This window comes from Triturus cristatus, chromosome 2_2 (assembly GCF_964204655.1).
Source record: "Triturus cristatus chromosome 2_2, aTriCri1.1, whole genome shotgun sequence".
NCBI lineage: Eukaryota > Metazoa > Chordata > Amphibia > Caudata > Salamandridae > Triturus > Triturus cristatus.
In genome coordinates this window covers 278,945,930-278,966,569 of record NC_140582.1, presented here as the reverse complement: position 1 = coordinate 278,966,569, position 20,640 = coordinate 278,945,930, and positions in this window count along the sequence as shown.

The window sequence follows — 20,640 nt, the reverse complement described above, 5'->3', positions numbered from 1 at the left end:
GGTATTACGTAGTGCATAGGTGCATGAATGAGTGACTCACTGTTTGTATGTATTGAAGACAGCATGTGTGCAGGACTGTAGGGGTGGATGAGTGTGTGCATGGGTGTGTTAGTGAGTGAATGACTGTCTCAATAGTGTCTGTATGAATAACTACATATGTTTTAAACTAGTATATGTGACTATTGGTGTATATAAGTGAGTATATGTGAGAGTGAGAGATTGGAAGAGTTCCTGTATGAATAAGTATGTGTTTCTATAAGTGATTGTTTAAAAGACTGAGGTGCAGATTTACAAGAAAGTGATGCATCTGTAGAGATGCGTCACTTTCCCTGCGCCAACATTCCAAATCCGTGCGTCACCATGGATGCGCCGTATTTACAATACGGCGCACCATGGCGCAAGGATTGACAGATGGGTCAGAAATTCTGACGCATCTGTTGACGGAAAAGTCACGCATTGCTGGAGTCGTGTCGCAAGCACGACGCAACTCCAGCAATGCTCAGGGGCTCCCTATGCCTAACATGCTGCGTCACTCCTTACGCCTGCTTTAAGCAGGTGCAGGGTTTTAACGCAGCATGGACGTAAAAGTGACTCAGTGAAATCTTATAGATTTCACTGAGTCACTTTTACGGGGCTTCCTGCGACGGAACGCCCACCCTGCATACATTAAACCTGACACAGGTTTAATGTGGCGCCGGGCTTCACAACGTGACGCATCTCCCTAGATGCGTCACGTTGTAAATGGGCCGCAACTTTTACGCTGCTGCTGCGTCACAAAAGTGACGCAACCACGGTGCAAAAGTGACGCAAGGGGCTTGTAAATATGCCCCTAAGTATGTGTAAGTTTCTGTAGACGTAAGTGTGGTGGTGTGTGTATAACTGTATATGCAAGTAAATGGATGTTTGATTCTTTATTAGCATGAGTGACTATGTGTGTGAGTAACTCTATGGATGAGTGGCGTTGTGTAACAGGATGTATAGGTGTATGAGTACATATGATGAGTGAGCACATGTATGAGTGACTGTATAGGACTGTTGGTGAATGAGTGTATGTGTATGTGGATCTTAGATATACTGAATAGGTTGTTGTAACTGGTATTGGTATGTCCATTGTTTTGAAAATTTTAGTTTCTGTTTTTGAATGTGTGTATCAAAGGTTATATTAGGGGGAGAGGAGGTCTGCCACTCTATCACAAGGATGATGTCATCAGTGATGTCATCAGTGATATCATGAGTGATGTCACTGACCATGTCATGAGTGATGTAATATGTGACGTCATCAGCAGTGCATTGCGGGAGCGCGAGTTATGGTTAGCTGAACTAACTATGACGGGGGAATTTCAATGGTTTTGTACGAGTGAAAAGTCCAGCTAACTATAACGCACCTGAAACCTATGTTTTTTTCAGTGAATTTTTAAGGATTTTTTAAATGCTAATTCCTAACTATATTGTGCCTGAAACCTATGGTTTTTTCAGTGAATTTCAAAGGTTTTTTAAATGCTAATTTCTAACTATGCCTACAGAGATAGGACATGTGAAGAAAGAAGAAAAACGCACAGAAAGAAAAAAAAGAAATGCAGAAAGAAGCAACAGAAGTCTTCAAAGACGAAGAAAAGTGCAGGATAACGTGCAGAAAGAACAAACAGAAGAGCAGAAAGAAGCCTTGTTGCAAAATCATCCTGTACCCTCAACTTTTTCAAACGGATACTGGTGGTAACTGAGTCTGACTAACCAGTCCTAGAGCCAGTGCTATGTTAAAAGACATTCAGAATACAGTGAAAACACCTACATACACTAGGGAACACTATGCGTTGGGGTCCCCCTGTGATTAGCATGACCTCCTCTGTAAGCCCCTAGTATATAATAGGGCAGGGGATTAAAACTACCTCTTAAAACGTGCCACAGGGCATGTTTGCACACGTCACCTCAGGCCCCGTCCCGTCCCTTCCCCACTGTGTAAACATGCCCTGTGGCCGTTTTAAGTTGGGAGATTAAGTCCCCTTGAATCCTGAGGGTCCCTAGGGTCCAACTAGACCACTAGGTACCACAGAGCTGTGTTGCAGAGAGATGTAAAAAGGGGGACGGCCTAGACCACCTCTCTGCAACGCAGCGCAGTGGCGCTTACAGGAAGCACCTGGTGGGCTAGTTGGCACCCAGGGTCCCTCAGGATTGAAGGGGAATTATTTCCCCAACTTAAAACGCGCCACAGGGCGTGTTTGCACACGTTAACTCAGGCCCAGTCCCCTCCATTCACCACTGTGTAAACACGCCCTGTGGTCGTTTTTAGTTGGGAGATTAAGTTCATTTGAATCCTGAGGGTCCCTAGGGTCCAACTAGCTCACTAGGTACCTCCAGTAAGCGCCACAGAGATGCGTTGCAGAGAGGTGTAAAAAGTGGCACGGCCTGGACCACCTCTCTGCAACGCAGCTCAGTGGCGCTCACTGGAAGCACCTGGTGGGCTAGTTAGCCCCCATGGGCCCTCAGGATTGAAGGGGAATTATTTCCCCAACTTAAAACGCGCCATAGGGCGTGTTTGCACACGTCACCTCAGGCCCCGTCCCCTCCCTTCCCCACTGTGTAAACACGCCCTATGGCCATTTTAAGTTGGGAGATTAAGTCCCCTTGAATCCTGAGGGTCCCTAGGGGCAAAATAGCCCACTAGGTACGTCCAGTAAGTGCCATTACAGAGAGGTGTAAAAAGGGGCATGGCCTGCACCACCTCTCTGCAACGCAGCTCAGTGGCGCTTACTGGAAGCACCTGGTGGGCTAGTTAACCCCCAGGGGCCCTCAGGAGTGAAGGGGAATTATTTCCCCAACATAAAACGCGCCATAGGGCGTGTTTGCACACGTTACCTCAGACCCTGTCCCCTCCCTTCACCACTGTGTAAACGCGCTCTGTGGACGTTCTAAGTTGAGAGATTAAGTCCCCTTGAATCCTAAGGGTCCCTAGGGTAAAACTAGCCCACTAGGTACCTCCAGTAAGCGCCACAGAGCTGCGTTGCATAGAGGTGTAAAAAGGGGCATGGCCTCAGAACACCTGTCTGCAACGCAGCTCCCTGGCGCATTCTGGAGATACCTGTTGGGCTAGTTGGCCCTCAGGGACCCTCAGTATTGAAGGGGAATTAATTCCCCAACTTACAACTGGCCAAGGGGCGTGTTTGCAGAGTGCTGCAAGGAGGGGGCGTGGCCTCCGGCGCGATGCCGTTCTTTTATTTATTTTATTTTTTTAAGAAGGAGGGCTGTGTGGCCCCCCTTCTTTTTCTAATTCATTGGTCCTGGGGACCCCATCCCCCAGGGCCTGCACCCTAATTTTTTTGTTGAATAAAATTAATTTGGAAGGGGGCCCCCCTCCCAAGGCCTTAATCGGCCCCAGGGACCCCAACCCCCGGGTCATGGCCTTTTTAAAAAAAAATTCTTTAGGAGGGGGCTGCGTTGCCCCCCTCCTCAGGCCACTTATGGCCCCTGCGACCCCATCCCCCGGGGCCGGTCTTTGTTTTTTATTATAAAATATATTTATCGAAACACCTAGGACATGCTGGACAGACCGTATGTACCTATCACCATGACGATTTGTGTGATATTCATTAAAAGGCTACTATGCATACAATGAATCCACGTGGAATGTATTTACACCGCTAGTGAAGCTCTGATGTGTCTGACGCCCTACAGTGCCTAATCCCGGGGCCCCCGCCGGTGGGTACTCTCCAAATAGACACCCTTGTCGTTAATTTATACAAACATGGGTAGCTATTGACGGGCACATTTATTACACACGCACACCAAGCCATTCAAAGGAGATTCAACCAAAATTCGACCAAACTATGCAAGAAACCCCCCTCACGGTTAATAAAACACACATCCACCGCCGGATGTGTAATACTTTTTATTTTACTCTCTGGAAAGGAGACAAACCTCACTTGAGAGTCACAGCGTGCTCCTGGCTGAGCCCAATGCTGTGTTACACCCACCAGTGCCCGCCGAGTGACACACACCTCTGTGTTGTATTCCACCAGCTAGTGCGTATGCTATGACACTCTCTAGCCCATGTGCACTGTAACACGACCCCGTTAATATGTCATGCCACACTTGCCTTCGCACGGGTTATATTGCCCCATCTAACGTGCCTTCCTCGATGCCTATGTTATAACGCACAGCGCTATGCCATACATATTACAATCTGGGATCTATATCTTTGTCACAGTGCATATGCAACGTTACACTCCCCAGCACATATTTTATATTACAACTTTAGAGACTAGTTAGGTTACACAACACTGCCCTGTGCATATTACACTCCAAGGCGCATATCACATAGCATGCGCTAGTGCCTGTGCTATCTCGCGCTCTCCAATGAATCTGTCATTGCGCACAATGTATTGCATATTATATTTCACACCCGGTTCATCTTAGATCACACTTTTTGGTGCATAGTTTATACCATATACTATATCTACTTTTCATTTTCAATCGTGCTCTCAGGACTATGTTCTTTATAACACTGCGTCCACCCACCCTTTTCATGGGCATTACATTTTGCAATGGGGGTGGAGGGTCAGGGGGTGTTTCTGCCAAGTGAGCCCAGAATCACAGTCACAAATCTCCTCTTCTTCCTGAATAAAAGTGAGATTATGACGCATACTTGTTCATATTTTAAGTAGTTCGCACAGACACGCATTGTAAAAACAAAAAAGTTCCTAATACCCACCTTCTCTGAACAGTTAGCTTGCTGCCCCATCCACCTCCTCCCTATCCTCTGTTGTCTGAATCCATGGACTAGCCTCCTCCCTCCTGCCATGCATGGTCTGATGTGCTGCCACTGCCCTCCATTTAGCATGATGTACCAGTCCACTCCTCCTGCCCTCCATTGCCCAATTCTATGGCCCATATTGACCTCCTGCTTAGCCTCTGTGCTTAGCTTGCTGCCCCTATTCTCCTTCCCCCTGCTCTCCGATGTCTTTGTGCATGCCCCTGCTCCATCCTTTTTTCCCACCATGTTCCATGGACCTGTCACTCCTATCTACTCTTAGTGTTCTGTTGAGCTGCCACTCCCCTCCCACCTGCCTAGCATTGTCAGATGACTGTAACCTGTCCCTGCCACCTCCACCCTGCCTGTCCACATGCCATGCCCCTATCCCCTTCCTCCTGTCCTCCATGGTCCATTTTACTGCCACACCCTTCTGCCCTCCCTGGTCTGTTGTGCTGCAACTGCTCCTCCTGCCTGCCCCATGCGCTCTGTTGTGAGGCCCTTTCTCCTGAACTCTCTTGTCTGTGCCCAGGTCCTGACCCTCCCTTCTATCCTCCATGGTCCTTTGTGCATGCCCCTGCACCCTCCTTCTTGCCCATCAGTGCCATTGTGCTGCCACTAACCCTCCTGCTTGCCATGCATGGTCTTCTGTGCTGCCATGGCCCCTCCCACCTTCCCATTGTGGTCAGCTAGCTGCCCCTGACCCCCTCCCACCTTCCCTCCATGGTCTGTGTGTATGCCATCATAGTCTCACTGTTGCTCTCCTTGGTGTGTCTTGTTTCTAGTGCCCATCCTGCCTGACCTCCATGGTCATCTTGCTGCTCCTGCCCTGCCCCCTTGCCCCCAGCCCTCTGTTTCCATGTGCAGACCCCTATTCCCTCCCTCCTGGCTTGTCTGTTCCATTGTAATGCCCCTGATCCATCCCTCCTGCCCTTTATGGTCTGTTATGCTGCAGCTTTCTCTCCTGCCTGTCCATTATGGTCAGCTAGCTTCCATTGCCTATTTCCCCTCTGTTCTCTGTTGTCCATGTGCATGGTCCTGTCCCCTCCCTATTTCTTTCTATGGATTGTTGTGCTGCACTCCCGTCCCGCATGCCCTGTGTGGTGTATTGTGCTGCTGCAAACCCTGATGCCTACCCTGTAGGGTCAGTTTGGTGCACCTCCCCATGTCCCTCCAGTCCTCTGTTATCCGAGTACATGTCCCTACCCCAATTCCTCCTGCCTACCATGATCCAATGTACCATACTTGCGAACATTTTGAACTTGGTAAGAGGGAGATTTTGAAAAAAACTGGGGTATTGATTTTCCCCTTTGAGTTACATTGAAAAAGAGGAGATTGTAGGCAGGAGACAGATCAAATAAAGCCCATTTGAGCTTAAAAACATTGGACGTTTCCTGGCTGAAACAGGTCTGTTGGCATGTATGGTTGTACTACCACTGCCTCTTCCTTCTGCCCACAATGGTCAATTATATTGCCACAGCCTCTCTTGCCAGTCCTGTATTGTTGGTTTGTTGCCCCTGCCCCCCTTTGCACTGCCCTCCATAGTCTGTTGTGCTGCCACTGCCCTTCCTGCCTGCCCAGTGTGGTCAAATTGTTGCCTCTGCACTCTCCTACCTGCCTTCAATTTTCAGAGCCGTGCCCCTGGCCTCTGCCTCTCAACAGTATCCCAATGAACAACTAGATTGCTAACATTCTATATTTATTACAAAAGTGTGGAACACCTGACATCATCTTGATGTAATCAAAACTGTAATACCTAGAGCATTTCCTTTTGAAATTACATATATGAGAGGGTCTTATTTGCATCAAAATTATGGTTAGTGCTCTAAAAAACTAAAATGAGGACATATTTTCTGAGTTTTTAAATAGCGACAAAGAACTTTTAAATTATTTGTAATCTTTATGTTTTTTTATCCAGTTGACCACTTGATTAAATGTTGCACTTAGGGGAGAGGATGTGGTGTTACTTCCAGAGCTGCAGACTTTGCAACTGGGGAACCAGGTTGGAGTTTCTGCTTCAGCTCAACATTCTGTGATTCTGGTCAAATCACTTAATCTCCCCATGTCTACAACCAAAAGGAATTTGATCTAGTGTGATGTAACCAATGCTCATGTAAAGCACTCCAATACCTGACAAGTCTGCACGATATAAAACTGCAAATACACAAAAAATAAGTGTTTTGCACACTTCTGTCATTGGGCTACATGTGGGTGACATCTGTGCTGCATTTGGGCTCTTTTGTCTCTGGTGGCCATCTTGGAGATTTATTTGTTATGAAGTTTCCTAATTTCCTCATTTACTGCAGTCTCCTCAGTAGGAAATGCTTTCAGTTTTTTACTTTGATTCCACCAAGAAGGTATTCAGATATGTCACACATTTGCCATAAATTCTGAATGTTAACACTCTAGTTGCTCATTAGATCACTGTAGTAAAGCTACTGCTCACCACGGAAGTCTGCTGCTGGTATTAAAAGTGCATGTTTCAGTCTGCATATCAGATTTTTTTAATGAAATAGTAGTGGATTTGAGAAGTCACTCAAAATGTGCCCTAATTTTTCTTTCTTCAGCACTAATCATAATTTCTATGGCAAAATGAACCCCCTCATTGTAAAATTAAATGTTTTAAGTGTTACCAGTTTATTCCAATCAAGATGGCTTCAGGTGTGCCATACTTTTGTCATAAGTAAGACAGTAAGCGCTCTAGTTGTTCTTAAGAACACTCTGGGACATTCTGTCATTGGGCTATACTTGGGCTACATCTGGGTGATATTTGGGCTCTTTTGTCTCTGGTGGCCATTTTGGGAGACTTATTTGTTATGAAGTTTCCTAATTTCCTCATTTACTGCAGTCTCCTCAGTAGGAAATACTTTCAGTTTTTTACTTTGATTCCATGAAGAAGGCATTCAGATGTGTCACACATTTGCCATAAATTCAGAATGTTAGCACTCTAGTTGCTTATTAGATCACTGTAGTAAAACTACTGCTCACCAGGGAAGTCTGCTGCTGGTATTGAAAGTGCATGTTTCAGTCTGCATGTCAGAATTTTTTAATGAAATAGAAGAGGATTTGGGAAGTTACTCAAAATGTGCCCTAATTTTTCTTTCTGCAACACTAATCATACTTTCTATGGTAAAAATTAACCCCCTCATTTTGTTCCTTTTTAAATTAAATGTTTTAAGAGTTACCACTTTATTCCAATCAAGATGGCTTCAGGTGTGCAATACGTTTGTCATAAGTAGGACTGTTAGTGCTCTAGTTGTTCTTCAGAACACTCTGGGAAGCTGCAGTAGAACACAAAGGAATCAACTGACAGTCTCTGCCCTTGTTGGATGTACATGTTTTACTGAGAATGTCAGACTTCATTCTCACATGACTGAGAAAGATATTGTGAATTTACAGAAAATATGCTCTCAGTTTAGCTTATAGATCACCTTCCAAACCTCTGTGGGAAAAGCATGAGAAAATAGTTTTCTCTCAAACATGATTCATGGTATCACAGCAGAAGGCTTTTTCACCTGGTAAAATCACCTTAGAACACACCACAATTCCTAAAATGAGTATGGTACCATCAACAAATCATTTATAATGTAACTAAAGTCTTAAAACCTTCTATTAACTGCAATGCTTTTTAATGAGGTGCTATCATGTATATTGGTCCCAAGATGGCTGCCAACACTTCCTGGATGAAGTACTGACAGCCAATCAGATCTCACGATAAGATGTGTGGTTAGGCTCCGCCCAGATGTATCTATCTTTTTAACTCTCAGGAACTACTGAACGGATTTACACCATTTAAGCAAAAGGCACGAGTCTGAAATGAGGACTACCACTTTGCCAAATTTGGTGTAATTCCGTTCAGCAGTTCGGGCTGTAGCTGCGTCAACAGGTCCTACGGGAAAATGCATGGGGATAACGCGTTTTGGGGCCCCCTTTTTTTCTCGGCCCCCGCTTGACGAATCACCATGAAATTTTCAGGATAGGAGCGGACCAGAGCTGGCCAAAAGTTTGGAAAATGTCACGAAGATTTGTCAATTGGCGCCAACGTTATTCCAAATAGAATATTGCGGATTTCCTATGGAAAATAGGTCCTAACTATAACTACCCACTGGCGACTGCCAGTAGGTAATATAAATATATATATATTTCAATTTTGCAAATTAATCGTGGAATCCTCAATGATTTCAAAGTTATTGCACCACTTATATCAAGAAAAGAACAGTGATTAGGTTTCGGGGCAGACAGCGTGTTTCATACATATACACATTTAAAATGTCTTGTGTTTTTCGAGGGACAATTTTAGAATGACCATAAAATAAAGAGGACAATTCATTCATCAGAGGCAACCTAAAACAATGTATGCACGATCTTCAATACAACACATATTCTTTTTCAGCAGATGATCCCTATGGTAAAATAGTTTGTAGATTCTGTGCCTCTCACACATATAAAGTTATAAAGCCACGGATGGGCATATAGCCCCTCATGTCTAACTTGTATCTGAACATATACGTACTTTATACAGGCTTCCTTAAAATTATCAATAGTCATAATTGCATGGACGAGCCTCAATGCAATCTAGATTTCATTAATCAATTGATCCCTATGAGAACAGATTTTATGCATAGGTTATGTCTCTCATATGTCTAATCATCAAACCCTGAATGGGCAGACAGCCCGTTACATCCAGTCTTCACCTGGAAATATATTTGTGTATCCATACCTCCTCTACAATGTTTACAACTCCCAGGCTTTTGGTTTGGAACTCAATTATGTATCTTGATTCCAATACCCTTTGCTTTTTCATCCTGTTCCCTCCTCTTTCGGGCCACCAGGTATGTGTGGTCCTTATTTTTTATTGCCCGCATATACATATATATATCTCAATATTCACACAATTAATCTGTTATGACCAAGTTCCGTTTTGTCCAAATTAAAAGCCAAAGTTTTAAAGGACAGAGTCGAAGATGGTCGGTGATATAACCCAATCCCAATTCTTCGTGAACGATTTCATAGGGTACACTTTGTGGAAATCCTAAATCGCCCCTTAGGAATTTGTTTTCTGCTATTTGAATTAGGGTTACAGGGTCATAACGCCAAATTCCACAACCATAGCTGGCTATGTCGGATACACTTGGCCTTGAAACTTTCCAGGGCAGATTTTATGTGGGTGCGCCCAAGCCGACGTGAGAAATCACCTATGCTAAACATAGTGAATGCCAATTATTGCCAGAATCTAACTGAACCCCTAGATAATGGAACTCATCCACCTGACTAATATGGTGACCATCTACTGTAAATTTCATATCAATTTTGCTGCATGCAAAGTTTTTTTACCAAAATGTTACTGTTGTAAAATTAGGGAGCTAATAAGCTACTGAGAAGATGGGCCAGGCGCGTAAGAGAGATGCTGATGAGAATTCTCCCTCTTTAACTAATTCTAGCCCCTTTAAATTACATTATGCATCAAATTATTAAAGGAGCTTGCCTTCCCTCACATTTTTAAACCATTGGTTTCATACCTACATTTACATCTCAATGCTCATTTACTTCTGCCTTCTGTTGAGAAAAGGCTTTAAATTCAACATACCCCATGCCAATCAAATGGATTTCAGGAGTGCCTCACTTTTCTCTTAAATAAAAAAACTGTATCACTCTGGTTGTTAATTAAAACTATGTGGTAAAGCTTCAGTTGCTCACTAGGGAATTAAATGACAGATTGCTGATAGTGTTGGTAGTGCATGTTTCAATCAGAATGTTTTACTGACATGGACGAGGAAGATTATTGAAAACCCACAATATATGTGTCCTGATTTTAGATTTCTAGCACACTAACTTTAATTTCTATGGAAAAAAAGACACTCATTTTGTTCATTTACTGCTTTAACCTCTGTAGGAAATGCTTTCAGATTGATATCTTTTATTCCATCAAGATGGTGTTCAGTGATTTCACTGAAAAAACAAAGGTTAAAGTAATGTTATAATTATGTCATTAACGCTTTCAACTCAAACACAGAAATTCACCAGATATATTTGGCAGAGCTAACTATGACTCGTGCCTCCGCCATGAACTGCTCATTTCCTCCCATATTACATCACTCATGATAAGTTCTATGACATAATTCATGGCATCACTAATTACATTTAAATGACATAATTTATGCATCAATGATGACATCTAAAATGACATAATTGATGTCATCACTGATGTCATCATCCAATGAGTGTGTTAGGTTGTTTTGTTTTATTGTTTACATAGAGGTGAGTAGCTGCCATATTAGATTTTACCTAATTTTGTGCCGTCTGGGCCCAGCTAATTGGTGTAAGAGTTTACGAAACACAAGTGCTTCTAATGCATCGAAGGTGTGTAGAGGTATTGAACATATTATAAATATTTGTATTGTAGATAACAGTTGACAACTTGTGTCGGGTATGTTCTACACAAACAGAGGTTTTAGGGTTCTGCAGAAAAATTTTGCAACAGGGCAAATATTCCACATAGTAGATGCTAAATATTGTAAGCAGCCTTGCACTATTAGAAAGAATCACCTCAGCATGACAATTTCTACATCACATAGAAGACTGTGTGCACCAACTACCAACCTATGTAATGTACTTCTTTTGCTTCAGATGATGGACTATCTGTAAAGTTTTCACCACACGTGTATTATTATTAATTCACACTTTTTGAGCACATGGCTACCCTAAGGCATCCCAGTGCTTGCGGCAGAGCAGGAGAGGGAAGGACGCTTACAGGCTGGTGTCCTGGAACAACCATGTTTTTAGATGCTTTCAGAAGGTGAGGTGGTGGGTCTCTGAATGCAGATGGAGGAGAAGGGTATTCCAGAGCTTGGCTATGCTGTATGAGAAGGAGCTACCCCCACATCGCATTCCTTTGGATTTTAGGGATGACGGCCAAGCTCAGGCTTGCCGAGCGAAGGAATTTCCTAGGGTGATAGAAGGTGATGAGGGACTTGTGGATAGAAGGGCCTTTGACTTATGGGCTATGCAGAGGGATTTGAACGTAATCCTCTCCAGGATGGGTAGCCAATGTTGGGTCTCCAGGCATGGCTTGGCCGATTGAGTTCTGGGAGTCCCAAGCAACAGCCTAGCCACACAATTATGGATAACTTGGAGTTTCCTTGTGGTACATTTGGGTGTGCCCAAGTACAAGGAGTTACCATAGTCCAGGTGCGAGAGATACAGGGCCTGGACCATAGTTCTCCTTGCCCGCATGGGGAGGAGAGGGGGAACTTTCCTCAGCATTCTGAGGATACCGTAGAAAATGCCTGCCACTTTCACAGCTTGTTGGTCAAATTTTTATGATTTATCTAGCCACACACCTAGGCTTTTAATCTTGGCCTTAGGGGTGGGTGTGGGTCCCAGACAGATTGGCCATTGCAGTTTGAGGTCCGCGTTGGGTAAGTTACCTCTGATTTGTCTCCGTTGATCTTGAAACAAGAGGGTTGTATCCCCGTTGCCACCTTCTCCAGACAGGATTCCAGGTCAGAATAAACATTGTGCAGATGATTTAGTGATACCACTAGCTGAGTATCTTCCGCATAGGTAACAATTTTAATCCCACATGGCATGACGATATCAGCCAGTGGCCTCATGTACACATTGAATAGAGTGGGACTCAGGGAGGATCCCTAAGGTACTCCATAGCTGAGGGGTAAACACCTAGAAGTGGATTATCCAGCAAAGACTTGCAATGTTCTGCCTGTGAGGTATGATTTGATCCAACAAATTGCTCCCCCTGGCACTCCGACGACGCTCCGAAGCCTTTTGAGGAGGATGTCAAAATTGACAGTGTCGAACTCTGCGCTCAGGTTGAAGAGTATAATGGCTACTGCTCCTCCCTGGTCAATCATCTTTTTCCATTCTTCAACTACCATTATTGGTGCTGGTTCAGTTCCCAGAAGGGGACGGAAGCAAGTCTGAGAATGATGCAGGAGATCGTGGGTTTCTAAAAAGTCGGAGAGGATAAAATTAACATATTTTTCCAGGACCTTACAAACCATTGGCAACAGAGATATCGGACGGTAGTTACTCAGGACTTCAGGATTTAAGCTTGGTTTCTTCAGTAAAGCTTTCACCATGGCGTGTTTCCTGGAAAGTGGAACATGACCATTGGTGATTAAGAGGTTTATAATGTCCAGTATTACCGGAAGCACCACCTCTTTAACCTTGCCCAAATGGTGGGGTGGAGCCGGGTCACAAGGGGATCTCGACTTTATTCGACCAAAGATTTTGGAAATATGACCTGGTCTAGGAGAGGGAATTACTCCAAGGTGTGCTGAATGGTATCTGGAGGTGTGATAATGGCAGGGAGGTCACAAGTCATTGAGGCTGGGACAAGAGGGTCACCGGGGCATGAAGTAACAGGGAATGTGTTGTATATTGTTAGACTTGGAGGTCTCTAGTTGGCACAGGTATGCACTTGTGACAAATAGGGACCCTCTCCTCTAGTCAGGGTAAGGGGGTACACGCCTAAAATAACCCCTGCTCACCCCCTTGGTAGCTTGGCACGAGCAGACAGACTTATCTCAGAGGCAGTGTGTAAAGCATTTGTGAACACATACAGTAACCAAGTGACAACACTACAAATGGACACCGCACAGGCCTTATATAAAAAATAAGTATTCTTTATATAGATTTACCACAAGACCATTAAACGACAAAAACACACAATACTGTTACTTTAGATAGTAGAATTTTGCTTAGTTCTCTTAAGTTCTTAAATGCAACACTTTAAGTCAATGTACCTTTTAGATGCGACACGCAGGGCAACAAAAGTGTTGCAACGATGTTGATGCGATTACGTTTTTGGTGCAAATAAATAAAGACGTGAAGATCTTCCAGATGCAGCACGCTTCTCCGATGTTGCGAGAAGACTCGACTCGATGCTTCAGCTGCAGCGGCGACACACTTTATGCAATGCGATGACTGCGGCACTCTTCTCCGACGTTGCGAGATGCTTCCGCTCGATGGGATGTTGCAGCGGCGACACCCCTTTACACGATGCGACGACAGCAGCTCCGACGGCGGCACGCTTCTCCGTGGATGCGAGGCGCTTTTCTTGATGCGGTGCAATGCGACAACTACGATGGCTGCGATGGCGACACGCTTCTTCCTCGATGCGAGACTCTTCTCTTGATGCGGTGCAATGCGTCAGCTACGATGGCTGCGATGGTGACACACTTCTTTGGCGTTGCGAGACACTTCCTGGATGATGCGAGACGCTTCCGCTCGATGCGATGCTGCAGCGACGTCACACTTTACGAGATGCGACGACAACAGCTCCGAGGGCGGCACGTTTCTCCTTCTTGAGTCGCGCTTCCAGCTTGTTGCGACACGCAGTCCCTCAGAAGGCCCAACAACAGCAGCAGGCACTTCCAAAGAACTCTGGGGAGCTGGGGGGTGAAGTCTGTTGTTCCTGAGACTTCAGCAGGAGGCAAGCTCTTTTCCAAGCCCTTGGAGATCCTTCACAAGTTGAGCAAAAGTACACACAAAGTTCCTTTCTCCTCTCTTTGGCAGTAAGGCAACCACTGCAGGCCAATCCCCCAGGTTCAGGGATAGTTTCCTCCTCAGCTTCTTCTGGCTCCTCCCTCAGCAGAGGTTCTTCTTGTTTTCCCAAAGTGATCTAAATTCTTGGGATCAGGGTCTCAATATTTATACCCAGAAATCCTTTGTCCTCTGAAGGCAGAGGGGCCTTTGCCCAGTCCAAACCAGTTCCTGAGCACTCTGTTTACCAGACTACTCCTTTCCTTTCACAGTGCAGGGCAGAAACATTAGACGCCCCACAGGAGGTGGAGCCAGCATTGTGGAAGGCAAGTACAGCCCTGGAGAACTTTGTTGACAGGATTCCTTCTCTTCATTCACTGTGCAGGGCAGAGACATCAGCCGCTCCCCAGGGGGTGGACCCAGCATTGTGGAAGGCAGGCACTGCCCTATTCAAGTCCCAGGTGCAACTCCTCCCACCCATCTAGATGCAGATCTCTCTATTCACCACTGGGGCACCTCACCCTGTCTTCTGGAATTCCCCAGCCCTGTCACTCAAACTCCAGACAAAGGAATACACACAGCCTAGCAGAGGCAGGTTTGAATGATTATACAAGAAAATGCCTACTTTCTAAAAGTGGCATTTTCAAACACAGAATGTTAAAACCAACTTCACTAAAAGATGTATTTTATCATCCTGAGTTCGGGCATACTAAATTCGAATTTCTACCATGTTCTCTGAGTCAGTTTAGGATTATAAGATATAATAACCAAACTGCCCATTCTGGCCTATGGAGAACAGGTAGCTTTGCAATAGTGAAAAACGAAAATGGCTGTAATTCACTATTAGAACATGCCACACACACCAGGGCATGTCCTACCTTATCCTTACACTGCACCCTGCCCTTGGGCCTACCATAGGGGTGTCTGATATGAAGAAAAGGGAAGGTTTAGGGACTGGCAAGTGGGTGCACTTGCCCAGTCAGCATGACAGTACCAGACTGCACGCAGGCTCTGCAATGGCAGACCTTAAACACGTTTACAGGCTGCTTCTGTGGGTGGCACAACCAGTGCTGCAAGCCCACCAGCAGTATTTGGATTACAAGCCCAGGGCACTCCTGGTGCACTGTACTAGGGTCTGACAGGTAACCCAAACCAACCAATCATGGAATCACAAATTATACATCAATTTACAATAGGGAGCACTCTCACTGTGGCACTGGACAGCAGTGGCACAGTGCCCTGAGCAACTAACACCAGCAAAAACGTATGAGGCAACAGCGAAAAATGGAAGGGAGACTCACGCCAATGTGCCAGGTCTAACATATATGTTCTGAAATTTTCTCTGAAAGTAGTCTGCAAATTCATTGCAACGCTCTGCGGATATTCCTATCAGAGTTTCAGGGGAAGGGAGCTCTAAAAGGCTCTTAGCAATGCAGAAGATTTCTCTGGGAGTATTAGCTGCTGAATTGAATAAAAGCAACATCTGCCACGTGTTTCGCTATCATTATAGCTCTTCAGAGAGGTTTGGCTTTGTCCAGACACAAGGGAGCACCCAGTATACGTCAAAACAATGCCCTTTCAGGCATGAAGTGACACACAAATTATGCAAAAAAGATGCAGAGAACTCTGGGAAGTTCCCACTTTTAGGTGGAGAGCAGCTTCTGTATGGGGCACCCTGCAACACCTGCAACACTCGTACTTTGCAAACCTCAAATGTTTGCTTTTCCATCGAAGGTATTAAGTATAGGATGAGCAGAGTGCCATCCAACCTGAGATAGAAAGCAACAAATGGCCTAGTTCACAAACTGCCACCGCGGTCGAGGCAGAGGCCTCGCAGTCGTGACCGGGTCACGCACTCGTGATGGGGCCTCCTTACAGCAGTTTTCCATTGTGGAGGTCCTACCACGAGTGTGGGAACCCCACCATGACTGTGAGGCCTCCACTGTGACTGCAGAGGCTGTTTGTGAATCAGGCCCACAGTCTTTAGCCACTGCCTGCTCTTAAAAAAATTTACCTGAAACATTTATTTTTTTTTAAAATGCATCCTGTTCTCCTTTGAGGAAAACAGGCTTCTTCTAAAAACAAAACTGCTTTATTGAAAAAGTAGTCACTAGCATGGCGGTCTGCTGACCCCAAAAGACCACCATCCCTGTGAGTGCTGGCAATTCCCAATGGGTCGCAAAATGCAACCTACCTCACGAATATTAACGAGGCAGGTCCTTTGTGACACATTTGGGAATTGCACACAGTGTCTCAGAAACTGTTGTACATCAGTGTTTGGGAGTCTGGGATTCGCAATTTGCATGTCACAAAAAATGCAAATTGAGAGTCACAAACACTGAGGGTCCTATATCTGGCCCTATGTATTGTGTCCTACAAAATGTTTTTTAAAACATTTGGGGGGCAGGGATACTCTTAACCGCTAAGGCTGTGTGCGGGGGCAGTAGGAGTAGAGCTAAAAATCGAATTTTCTTTAATTGGGTCCATGGGTCTGATAAGTTAATTGACGGGCTACCGCCCTTTCTAAAATATGTCCCTCGTGGTTGGCCATGTCTCGGGGGTCAGCACATACAGGTTCTTTTTGGAAGGGGGTTTGTGACCTCCTCCCTAAGCCTATATGAGGGCTTGAGGACCCAATACCCCATGGCCATTTTCATAATTAGGTAATGGGGGCACTGCACCCTCCCTGAGCCTTTATGAGGCTATGGTTAAACCATTCCCTGGTTGGTAACTCACAGCCATTACTGTAGGCAAATAACTAGCTTCATTCTTGTTGAAAAGTTTTTCTAAAAAAATCTTATTAAGGTTATCTAGCGATGATTATATAAAATCAGGCTTTTCCTTGATAGCTTTATTAGAATCACTCATTGTAGTATGATAATTGACCAAATCATTATCAATTTCTAAAATCATGCCAGAGATAGATCCTCTTCTTTCTAGGTGCCAGGTTCGATAAAGCCTTACTTAATGGCTGAAAAGCCTGTAAATATTTTCTTGCATAACCTGTCTCAAATCACCTATTCAGACCTCCAAAAGGCTTAATTAAACACCCTCAGTGCTTGAACGGGTTAGCAGTACAAGCAATACGCATCTTTTACCAATTTTTTTGAATAAACTACCAATTCCTTCTCCAGGTACAACAATATTTCCTTGGCACAGTGCAACTAGCAGTTCACTTTAGTTCAGATTATAGTTCATACAGCTACTGCATGCCTTAAACATTTAAACACCACAATATCCAAATAAATATGGCTGTTTTCCAGCATTTATACTAATAGGAATTATCTACACCAATTCCTTTAAGCTAACTCAGTAGTAATAATGTTTACCCCTTCTTGCTGCTATTTCTATCAGTTGAGGTGTTTCTGTACTTAAAGTATGTACAAACCCAGGACAGACACAAAGTGAATTCATACCACCACCTGGAAATGTTACACACTAAGCAAAGTGAGAAACCTATGAAACAATTAGTACCCATTATTATATTGCAAAGTGTTGTCCCCTGGGCTTACGCCACTCAGCTGAGTAGATAAACTCTTTTTCAGAATCACATGGAGCACTTTGCATACTTTTGTGCTGATGCATTCTCTGATGCTCTCGTAGCTAGGGGTGGGCAGTCAACTCTACTACGCCAGCGGAGTTTGCAGAGTTTTTCCAACTCCGCACTCCACTGGAAGCGCAGAGTTCGGCAAAAACTCTGATTTCGTCAAGTAGTGAAGTTTGTCCCCGCTGCCCACACCTATTACACATTCACATCGATGTGCTGGAGAAGAGAACAGCAGCTCCCCACAGTGAGCCCCAGCCTTGCACCAGTGACTTCACGTCTCGCCTCAGAGGGGACGAGCAGCTCTAGGTAGGAGTCTGGTTGTAGTGGCTGAGTCGTCAGCCTGGCCTGACTCCCATTAAGCAGGTCACCAAAGTCAGTAAAAGATGACTTCAGTTTCAATGATGTGTCTTGAGAAAATCCCCCTAAACGTTTGAATTCCCTGATAATTATAAAACCAAATACACAAGGTTCGAAGACAAACCTCAACCACAACTTAATGTATTATAACACACTACCAAGGTTTCCTCATTATTTTAAAACTGACAGTTTTGCTTTCTCATTTACAAATATATATCAATATATTTAAGTATTACTCAGTGTTTTCTTCCTGTGGTTAATATTATTATTGCTGTGAAGTCAACCATCCTATTTTGAATGTTTTACAATTGATTCTTTTTAGTTTCTCCTTATTCTGAACTGACATCTTGGTACACCAACATGGCAGCTTTGACAGTCGCGTATCTATCTTCAAATTCTTAATGGAAAATGTAAGAAGAAATGGTGACGGAAGGGTGCTTAGACCAAAATACCTCAAATACTATTTGTCCAAGAGGAGAAATATATCTCTATTGAACAGAACTGTGGGCATGGGTATTTTTCCACAAAGGGAACAAGGCTTGCATTTGGAAAGTTATGAGGGAGATCACAAATGTTAGTTTCCATCCACATACTTTAAAACATCACAAGGTGCATTCAGTCGGAGGCAGAGTGATGTTTGAGCATCCAATGATCAGGCACTCAGTGCGGGGGGTTGTTATTCGTTCTAGCCTGTGCGGTTACCTGAAGTGTGACAGCCTGAGGCTGTACAATACAACAGAAACAAGCACAGATAGACATGGAGAAGCCACCCCGACAGCAGGCCATGCACTATGGACCGTGGGAACACTGCTAATGTCTTGAAAGCCGGGTCTTTGGAAATGTGAACCTCTACAGACACCAGGTAGGAATGGGGCTTGAGTTCTGGGGCGTAGAACCAACTGTGGATGCAGAGGGCTCCATTCCTATGATGGAGTACACTTGGCTCAGCAGAGAGAGAGCACATTGCGTCTTCTACCTAGACGTTGTTTCTTTCTAGGCGTTCATACTATTTGCACACATAAGTTGGCGTAATTTGAAAAGAAGAGAGTCTTAAGTAGGGTGGAGTGGAACTCCGCTGACTTTTTATGCACCTCCACAGAATTCTGTGTAGTGCAGCTCCACAAACTCCACACACCTCTACTCATAGCACCAGATATCAGATATTATAAGTATTAGTTGTGATCTGGGAACAGAGGGATCATTCAGAAATATCTGTCTCCTGAGACACCAGATTCAAGGCTTCAGGAACCGCAAGCTTCCAGCACCTTTCAGTCATGTCACAAAAACACTCTCCCAGCCCCAAAAGAATATCCAGGCCATCCACAACACAGATATAAGACTGACACTCAACCTCCCACACCACACCCACAACACACCACACCTGAGTAAGCTTCGCTAGTTCCGCACTCAGAAGCGCTGCCAATTTAAGCTTCTCAAGCACACATACAAATCCCTGCACAACACAGGACCGGAAGACCTGAACAGCCGCTTACATTTTCACCAACCCACAAGACACCTACGTTCTGACTCACTCTCACTCGCACACACCACCCACATCCACAAAAGCAAAACTGGATGTTTCTCTGTTGCACAAAAGACATGGAGCTACCTGCTTCAGCACATCAGAGCCTCCTCTTCACTTATTGAGTCCTGCAAGAAGCTGAAGACTTACCTCTTCATATAAGCACCTTGGGGACCACCCATCTACACACCTAGCCTAAGTGCCCTGATTCCCTCTTGGGTGATTAGTTTGCTAATCTAATCAACATAACATAACATAAAGACAAACACATGCATATATGTGTTTGTGTTTTTACATAGGTATATTTTTATACAGAGTATTAAATATTAGTGGAATATATTTATTTTCCAATATGCTAGATTTCTATATTAAAATATTTAAATGTACTGCCTTAATCTTAGATATACTACTGTAACCTCTATTTATATTAAAAAAATCCGTTTTTTTGTACATTTGTGGATGATATTAGTGTCAACTATATATATTTTTGCAATATACTGGTACTTACCATTATAAGTATAGGCACATGATATGTGGTAAATTATATTTTTGCCACAATATTTTTGACAAGGATTTGTGAGCTGAGCTTATTTCATTTTTACTTTAACCCCTTCGCTGCTCGGCATTGCCCTCCACCATCCTAAGCCTTTTTTTGGGCTATTTGGGGTAGTTGGCGCTTAGGCCCCCGTTAGTTTTTTTCTACACAAGTTATCCACCCCAAATGTATGCACTTTTTTCCCAACATCCTGGTGATTCTAAGGGTGCCCAGGGTTTGTGGATTCCCCTGGAGGAGCCTGAGAAATTAGCCAAAATACAGCTACATTTTGAGGTTTTTGGAAAGAATGGGGAAAAAGTGCTGCAGAACAAAGCAACTGTTTCTTTTTCCTGCAATGGCATCACGGAAGGGCTTGCAGTGCTAAAATTACCAGCTTCCCAGCTTTCAGGAACAGGCAGACTTGTATCAGA